This window comes from Zeus faber (assembly GCF_960531495.2).
Source record: "Zeus faber genome assembly, chromosome: 12".
Taxonomy (NCBI): domain Eukaryota; kingdom Metazoa; phylum Chordata; class Actinopteri; order Zeiformes; family Zeidae; genus Zeus; species Zeus faber.
Window position 1 is genome coordinate 27811635 of NC_137196.1, and position 9710 is coordinate 27821344.

A 9710-nucleotide genomic window follows, 5' to 3' on the forward strand; every position below is an offset into this window, starting at 1 on the left:
TTAAAAAACAGAATACATAGAATGTATAGAGTTAAAAAACAGAATACATAGAATGTATGGAGTTAAAAAACAGAATACATAGAATATATAGAGTTAAAAAACAGAATACATAGAATGTATAGAGTTAAAAAACAGAATACATAGAATGCATAGTTAAAAAATAGAATACATAGAATCGATCAATTTTAAAAATAGAATACATAGAATGCATAAAGTTAAAAAAATTGAATACATAGAATCAATAAAGTTAAACAATTGAATACATAAAGTAAAAGAATAGAATAGATAAAATCGATACATTTTAAAAATAGAATAGATAAAATGCATAAATTAAAAAAAATAAAACATAGAATCGATACATTTAAAAAATAGAATCAATTGCTGGCTATCAAACTACAATTCAGTACTTGTGGCTGCCTTCGGTGTCGAGGCTCGTTGGAGAGTTTCTCTGTTTTCTCTTGCGTTTGCTGGGTGTTTTACAATCATTTTGCCTTGTCCCTGAATAGCGTTTCAGATCGACCGGGGCCGCTACAACACAGTGCACAGGAAGCCACTGCTATTCACATTTCAACGAAGGCGATTCAAAGTGCTTTAAATTAAACAGCGGAAGCATCTGGACAAACTGCAATCGAAACACATTCTAAAAATAAGAAGACATTATAAAGTCAAGGAATGGAAAGGATGGGATGCATAAGTTCTTGTCAAACCCAGGGCAGCGTCCGCGTAACGGCTGCTTCCTAGAACTCGAAGAAAAATTAAAGTCTGAAATGGAAATTCTGGCACAAATATCCCAAAATGACTGGGTTCAAAACCCAGCGTATGAGCTGGGCTGCTCGTACGGTACGACTCTTGCCAAAGTGGGATATTTACCGTTTTGACATGAGGATATTTAATAACCCATGAATAAACTGGGGAATATTTTGGGTGTTGGGAGTGAGCAACAAACTCCCAGAATGTCTCGTCGGTTTAGTGAAGGTATTTAAATCTCAACCAGGTGACAGGGCAGGTATATTAATGTCAACCAGGTAACAGAGCAGGTTTAAAATCTCAACCAGGTAACAAACCAGGTATTTAAATCTCAACCAGGTAACAAACCAGGTATTTTAATGTCAACCAGGTGACAGAGCAGGTGTTTTAATGTCAACCAGGTAACAGAGCAGGTATTTCAATCTCAACCAGGTAACAAACCAGGTATTTTAATCTCAACCAGGTAACAAACCAGGTATTTTAATGTCAACCAGGTAACAGAGCAGGTATTTTAATCTCAACCAGGTAACAAACCAGGTATTTTAATGTCAACCAGGTAACAGAGCAGGTATTTTAATCTCAACCAGGTAACAAACCAGGTATTTTAATGTCAACCAGGTAACAGAGCAGGTATTTTAATGTCAACCAGGTAACAAACCAGGTATTTTAATGTCAAGCAGGTAACAGAGCAGGTATTTTAATGTCAACCAGGTAACAGAGCAGGTGTTTTCATGTCAACCAGGTAACAGAGCAGGTATTTTAATGTCAACCAGGTAACAGAGCAGGTTTTTTAATGTCAACCAGGTAACAGAGCAGGTGTTTTAATGTCAACCAGGTAACAGAGCAGGTGTTTTAATGTCAACCAGGTAACAAACCAGGTATTTTAATGTCAACCAGGTAACAGAGCAGGTATTTTAATGTCAACCAGGTAACAGAGCAGGTGTTTTCATGTCAACCAGGTAACAGAGCAGGTATTTTAATGTCAACCAGGTAACAGAGCAGGTGTTTTAATGTCAACCAGGTAACAGAGCAGGTGTTTTCATGTCAACCAGGTAACAGAGCAGGTATTTTAATGTCAACCAGGTAAGAGAGCAGGTGTTTTAATGTCAACCAGGTAACAGAGCAGGTGTTTTAATGTCAACCAGGTAACAGAGCAGGTGTTTTTAATGTCAACCAGGTAACAGAGCAGGTGTTTTAATGTCAACCAGGTAACAGAGCAGGTATTTTAATGTCAACCAGGTAACAGAGCAGGTGTTTTAATGTCAACCAGGTAACAGAGCAGGTATTTTAATGTCAACCAGGTAACAGAGCAGGTGTTTTAATGTCAACCAGGTAACAGAGCAGGTGTTTTAATGTCAACCAGGTAACAGAGCAGATAACCGTCACGGCGTCGCTCGGCGGTCGCCGGGCAGTGAATCTGAGGGACGCTCAGAGGCTCCTATAGGATTAAACAGGATTACAGATCCCTTTTTGATTTGTGGGTCCATAATCTCTCAAATATCACGTTATACCCGCACACGACGCACGTACGCGCACGTGACGGCGCACGTGACGAGGCCCAGTGTCTAACGGGACAAACACCAACAAGACACGGTGCATTCATATAATGAAAAAATAAAAAAACATTATTTGCATGACGTCGATGCATTCTAAATCTATTTTCCGCAGCGCGTGTTGACAATGTCCCGCCGTGTTGCTGTTCCCCCGAAGATGAAAATGTGTTTGTTTTGGGGGGTTTTTTCCCAGGGGCGGAGCGGGCGCTCATTTCGAAATAAATACGGATGAAAATCACGGCGGGAAGGAGGCTGGAGCGCGTCGCAATTGGAAAATCAATCCCCCTTTTTACCACATAGTTTAATACATTGAACAAAACTCTAAACTCCGCCTCGGAGACACAAAACCAGTTCAACACAGCGGCTGCAAGCGAACGGGAAAGTACATTAATTTGTATATATTACATTTGTATATTAAATACATATTCTAAAGTTCTGAAGTTTACATATATATATATATATATATATATATATATATATATATATATATATATATATTGAGGCATTGATTAGCCATGAATAGAGATTTAGGTATAAACATCATACATTGGTGATCAATGAGACAATTGACTACAAATCCCAGAGTTGCGTTCTGAACAGCCACGTTTTTTGGGGGTTTTTTGGGGTTTTTTTCCCCCACCGTCATCCGGGTCCAGACGGCACTTTCCCTCCTCCGCAGTTTCCCTTCTTCCCGTGCACTCAGCCGTTGTTGTTTTTGGGCGGCGGGGATGCACGCTTCATGTCGGGGCGCCGCTCCTCTTTTGGGGGCCCTCGTCCGTATCCGCAGTTTGGAATCGATGAGGCGGCGGTCCACGGTGGGGGCCGCAGACGGAGGAGGATATGAATGACGTAAATACATTGAGAGGCAGTCGGCTCAATGAATACGGGATAAAATATCAAATATGGGTTTTTTTGTGTTGTTTTTTTTTTACAAAATAATGGTAGGGAGGGTAGGGATTACCACTTTAACTGAATGGAATGCCACTTTGTTAAACGTGTGCAGCGTCTGGAGTTCCATCCGCGCACTGATCCAGGGTCTGCTGCGTGAAGGAGGCGAGGGGGGGGGGGGGCTGGAGGTGATTGCTCTCCATTCACAGCCTCCGCCATCTCTGTCATTCTCCTTTCTCCTCCAATTACACCTCCATTAAATATCCTCCCTCCCTCCGTCCCTCTCGCGCTCTCTCCCTCTGTTACCATCTACAGCTCCGCCAGAGTGTTGCGTCATTAGCCTGTTGGCATCATCGTCTATCTCTCCCTCTCTCTCTCTCTCTCTCTCTCTCTCTCTCTCTCTCTCTCTCTCTCTAATTCTCCCCGCATCTCTCTTTCCTTCTCTCTCACGAACGCAATCTCTCCCTCATATGATCTCCATTCCTCTGATACCCAAACACAAGCACGGCCCTCTCTCTCTCTCTCTCTCTCTCTCTCTCTCTCTCCCTCTGTCTCTGTCTCTGTCTCTCTCCCTCTGTCTCTGTCTCTCTCTCTCTCCCTCCCTCTCTCTCTCTCTCTCTCTCTCTCGCTCAATCTCTCTCTCTCTGTCTCTCTCTCTCTCTCTCTTTTCTCTCTCTCCCTCTCTCTCTCTCTCTCTCTCTCTCTCTCTCTCTCTCTCTCTGTCTCTCTCTCTCTCTCTCTCTCTCTCTGTCTCTCTCTCTGTCTCTCTCTCTCTCTCTCTCCTCCGTCGCTCGATAATTTGTCTTCATTGATTGTTCCTGCTTAGTCACAGCGCGCTCCCTCTCCTGGACTTGCCTTCTCTACCTCCTCCATCGCTCCCTCCTCCATCTCTCCCTCCTCCACCTCTCCCTCTCTCCATCTCTCCATCTCTCCCTCCTCCATCCTTCCATCTCGCTCCATTCACCGCCTCCCGTAAATTCAACGGGGAAAAAAAACAAAAAACCAATGACAGAGAATTAGAACTAGCCGCTTTACAGCCAATAATAAGTCGCATACCGGGGATTTGTTTTGCACTTACGATGGCGCTGATTTGACATTTGAATCGAATCATCGCTGGACGGCGTCGCCCTCACCTGAGGTGGAACTGAACAGTGGATTCTTATGCTGACGCTCGTTTCTTGGTGTCACATTTATTTTGACGGGTGTTTTCGCAGTGTTTGCACTCTTTGTGGTATCAGTATTTACTCATGCGTGGTTACGTCATGTTTCATCATGTAAAATCAAAAATTGGAGAAAAAGAAAAGAAAAAAAGAAATTGGAAGTTAAAAAAATGCAACTTTGCATATACTGTATGTGAAGCACCGCAAAGTTTGTCGTTTTTTAAACAGATCCCAGTGAGGATCACAATGTAAATTGGAACAAAGGAGCTTGTGGAGCCCCTTCTGGCACAGATTGTCACCCCATAAACATCTCAATAAAATGTACATGTCACTTTTTGTATCGTCACCCTTGTTCAGGTTCAAGCGCAGACATTTTAGCCCATAAATCTCAAAATCCAAAAGAGGCACGTCTGCGGCCGCATGTGTGTCGTGTCTGTGCCCTCGAATAAAAAAACGGGGGCTGGTCCGTTCCGCCGGCGGGGCGTAGAAGTCAGCCGGCACATCTGCAGGCGGCGGCGCTCCCGCCCTGCGGCTGCCTGCGGTGCGGGATTCAGGGCGGAGGGAGCGGTCGTCGGAGCCGCCCCGTCCCAGGCCAGGCCGGAGCGGCGCGGCCAAGTTCGGCATTAACCCTTCCAACCATCTGATGACCTAAATAGGCGCGGCAGACCCCACCACCCCCGCAGCGCTGGGGCTTAGCCAGGGGATTGACACACTAACACGTTGGATACGGACCACGTCAACACTGGCCCCAAAACACGGCTTTACACGGAAGGACGTTAACGGACGCCGGACAAAAGCTGTGTCTACGCGCAGAGAATTTTTATGGCATTTGCATATGCGTGTATGTCCAGGGAATCAGGCATGAACTGTGAGGATGCATACACGCTTTGCAGAACAAGTCAATTGCGGCGGGAACGGCAGGAAACCGTGCCCAGAGGGTATGGAAAGGAAAAGGCCCCGCCCGGATATCGTTGTTCCCCCCAAAATCCCCCCCAGCAAAACGCAAGAGAAAACAGAGAAACTCTCCAACGAGCCTGACACCGAAGGCAGCTACAAGTACTGAATTGTAGTTTGATAGAACAACGGCTAAAAACCTGCTGAATGGAAGTCAATGGAAATGGAAGCAACCTCTCAATATCTAAGTCCACTTCTTCAGGAGAGGTATTCTCCTGGGGCGCAAGACATGCAAGGCGGGCACGTCTCTCAAGGCGGGCGCGTCTCTCAAGGCGGGCGCGTCTCTCAAGGCGGGCGCGTCTCTCAAGGCGGGCGCGTCTCTCAAGGCGGGCGCGTCTCTCAAGGCGGGCGCGTCTCTCAAGGCGGGCGCGTCTCTCAAGGCGGGCGCGTCTCTCAAGGCGGGCGCGTCTCTCAAGGCGGGCGCGTCTCTCAAGGCGGGCGCGTCTCTCAAGGTGGGTGCGTCTCTCAAGGCGGGCGCGTCTCTCAAGGCGGGCGCGTCTCTCAAGGTGGGTGCGTCTCTCAAGGCGGGCGCGTCTCTCAAGGTGGGTGCGTCTCTCAAGGCGGGTGCGTCTCTCGAGGTGTGCGCGCCTCTCAAGGTGGGCGTCTCTCAAGGTGGGCGTGTCTCTCAATGTGGGCGTGTCTCTCAAGGTGGGCGTGTCTCTCAAGGCGGGGGCGTCTCTCACGGCGGAAGTGTCTCTCAAGGTGGAGGCGTCTCTCAAGGCGGGCGCGTCTCTCAAGGTGGGCGTGTCTCTCAAGGTGGGCGTGTCTCTCAAGGCGGGCACTTCTCTCAAGGTGGGCGCGTCTCTCAAGGTGGGCATGTCTCTCAAGGCGGGCGCATCTCTCGAGGTGGGCGCGTCTCTCAAGGTGGGCATGTCTCTCAAGGCGGGCGCATCTCTCGAGGTGGGCGCGCCTCTCAAGGTGGGCGTGTCTCAAGGTGGGCGCGTCTCTCAAGGCGGGCGCGTCTCTCAAGGCGGGCGCGTCTCTCAAGGCGGGCGCGTCTCTCAAGGTGGGCGTGTCTCAAGGTGGGCGCGTCTCTCAAGGCGCGCGCGTCTCCCAAGGCGGGCGCGTCTCTCAAGGCGGGCGCGTCTCTCAAGGTGGGCGCGTCTCTCAAGGCGGGCGCGTCCCTCAAGGTGGGGGCGTTTCTCAAGGTGGGGGTGTCTCTCAAGCAGGTCACGTCTCTCAAGGCGGGCGTGTCTCTCAAGGTGGGCGTGTCTCTCAAGGTGGGCGCGTCTCTCAAGCAGGTCACGTCTCTCAAGGCGGACGTGTCTCTCAAGGTGGGGGCGTCTCTCAAGGTGGGCGGGTCTCTCAAGCAGGGCGCGTCTTTTCGACTGTCTTCCGACCATCCGCTGGTTTCGCTTCCCCTGATGCTCGAGTTTCCTGCCAAGAAGGCGACGGGCATCGACCCAAACTCAGGACCGTGGACTGTGGAAGACTGGTGACGCCAATTCCGGCGCTCCGGATCTTCCCGTTGAAAACGGACGGCGTGCAGCGTCCCCTCAACACTGACGGCGTCTCTGGAAAATGGTGAGCGGGATGGGATGCCAAGCTCGGACACCGGATACTGTTTGGAGTAGGACGAAGGGGCTCAAAGCTGGGATGACCACTGAGATTCACATGAGCAGACATTTTCAGTGTCGGGAGCTGGAGTCGGGGGTCGGTGTTACAGCAGAAGGCGGAGAAGCTGGCGAAGAGATTTAAAAGGGAGGGTCTTTGGGCTCGTTGGGGGGTTGAGGATTGGGCCGAGCGGGGGGTGTCTGGGCTGGGGGATGGGATGGGGCGGTGCGAGGGCGAGGGCGACAGACCCACCGGGCCTGGGAGGAGGCGGCAGGGAGGATGTCTGAGGTGGTGATGCAGGGGCAGGAGTACCTTGAGGGCGGAGGACAGATGGGAAAACAACGGGTGAAAAGTCATCTTAAATATATGGAGCGGCGACTGTAAAATATTAATTCCTGACAAATTAGTATTGGCAGAGAGACCAACATGAAGGGAACTTGGTGAAATGACGATAAAAGCTTGAGGGGGACAATTCTAAACTCGAACACGAGTTTGGAATTTTTCACCTCGGTTCACTTGCGTTGTGGCGGGATTAAAAGTCAAAAGTTGTTCTGGAAACCGCCACCAGAGGCACTCTAACATATCATGCAGCAGCAGCCATTCAGCCCCCGGGCTGGAGGGACTGTATTATGGACTTCTACGTCGGACAAACGTCACATTGGAGGTTTTTTGGGGGAGGAAAGCAGAGGAGGGTAGGGGGAAGCAAAGGAGGTGTGGTTTTGTCATCAAGTCGGGGCAGCGGAGCAGGCTCCGCCTTCGTGCCGTCTCAATACACAGCACCACAATCTCACACAAGCTTTGTCGCTTTCCGCCTTCGCTCCTCACTCCTCACTCCTGCAAAAAAAACAAACAAAAAAAAAAACAGGCGTCGATCATCAACAAGCCAGGAAAACAAATGCAGGGCCGGTCCGAGCCTTTACGAGGCACTGAGTTTCTTTGTTTGGTGCAATTCGGAAATGGGGGAAAATAAATACCACTGAAATAAAAACACACTGTTTTTGTTTGTTTCCTGTAGAGAATCTGTGAATGTGCGGCGGACGTGAGGGGTGCGTTACGCACGGGGAGACCTCCAAGCGCAACAGGGATTTTGCGATCAGGCGCCCAATGGGGAGACCCGTTGCGAGACCCCGTGGGTGCGTAACGCCCCCCCATTTAATCACCATTACTATTATTTACAAATACCAATGTTTAACTTGAAAGGTGTATACGCTGTGATGGCGCAGGGAGCGGATCGGCACCGCTGCCTTTACACTGGTCCAGGTACCACCAGGTTACTACGGGTGGTAGTATTGTCACTTTAACTGCGTGTGGATTTTAGCTCCGGCATTAGTGAATTGGACTTTATTTGCAACGAGGCTCATTTGCATAGAAAGAGCCCAATTTTGCACATAATGCATGAGTAACACCTCGTTTAAATACACGCAAACATCACTGGCGCACGGGAGTGATATGGCCGCAGTGCAGTTCACCATTTGTGACCGCTTTGAGAACTTCGCTTTTTGTGTTATTTGCCCCAGAGTGTTTACCACGCAGCTCGGCACCTCCATCACCTCCGTCACCTCCATCACCGTGCACCCTGCGGGAGGACCACAGCATCAATACCAGTACCTGACCTGAGCTCCTCCTAAAACACACTTCATTCATTATTAAACCTAATTAAATGGTCCGATTTACAACGGCTCGGGCCAAACAGTGCTTCAACTCTTTCAAAGTGTTGAAAAAAAAAAATTAAGGGAAAGGAAAAATGAAAAATAAACCGCACGGGTTGAAGGACAGGATCTGGGCGGGAAAGACGAGGAGATTAAGGGATACGGGAGGAGATTAGGAAGGAAGCGGAGGAGGGGGAGACGACAACGGGGGAGGGCGCCGAGGAGGGAGGCACAATGAGAGCGTGCATAGGCGCTGGTTACCTGCCTCTCTTGGAATTAATTATGTGGAATGAAGTGTCCCACGCCGTCGTCGGCTCGAGATAAGGCCGCGCCGCGCCGGGGGGAGAGGTGCGTCTGAGGCAGATTAAAGAAAAAAAAAAATGTGAGAATGAATCACCAACATTATAGAGGCGTTAAACAGCACCGATGGAGGAAGACTAAATGCTGCTATTTAGTGGAGTTCCAATAGGAGACGTCAGTAAGTTTGACCCTAAGAGGATAGAGAGTAGCCTCTAGTGGGAGAGCAGCTCCACTGCACTCCAGAGCGTCCATTCGTTTAACTGATTCATTTGGTAGAATCGTTGAAAAAATACGCTTTTAAAAAGAAAAATCCACAAATTATTAGTTGAAACCCAATCTAAGAGTAGCTCCGAGCGGATACACAGCCCGATGCGGCGACGACATATGTGTCCAGGACCTGAACTCTGACTGAGCCACATGGGGGGGACTCGACCAGGGAAACCTCTGTTTGAAATTTGCGTTTGAGTAAATAAACTCTGCAGTTTCTCTGCGGTGGAATTTGCCTCTAAACCTTGTGCCACGACGAGCCCGTCAGTCATCTCCCATGCTTAAAGACCGTTACAAACGTGGAAGTATTTCTTTATGCCTGCAACGCGCTCGAAAGCCCCGAGCACGGTAAATGATGCTCTCATTTATCTGTCTTTTAAATATTTTCAATTGACTAAGCCAACGCAACTCATCACGTAAAGAACAGGAAGTGAGAGGTCACATGACTCAAAACCAACCCTTCAGCAAAACCAAATAGTTGAATTACTTCATGACTTTTTATGCAACGCGGTGTTCACTGCAAGACCGGAACCCATATAAACAAAATCTTTGTCTGAAATAATGACGGGCGAAGAAAGGGGCTCGGTCTGATGGCCGGCTGTCGGGGAAGCAAATGAGTCAAAGCCATATTTCCAAAC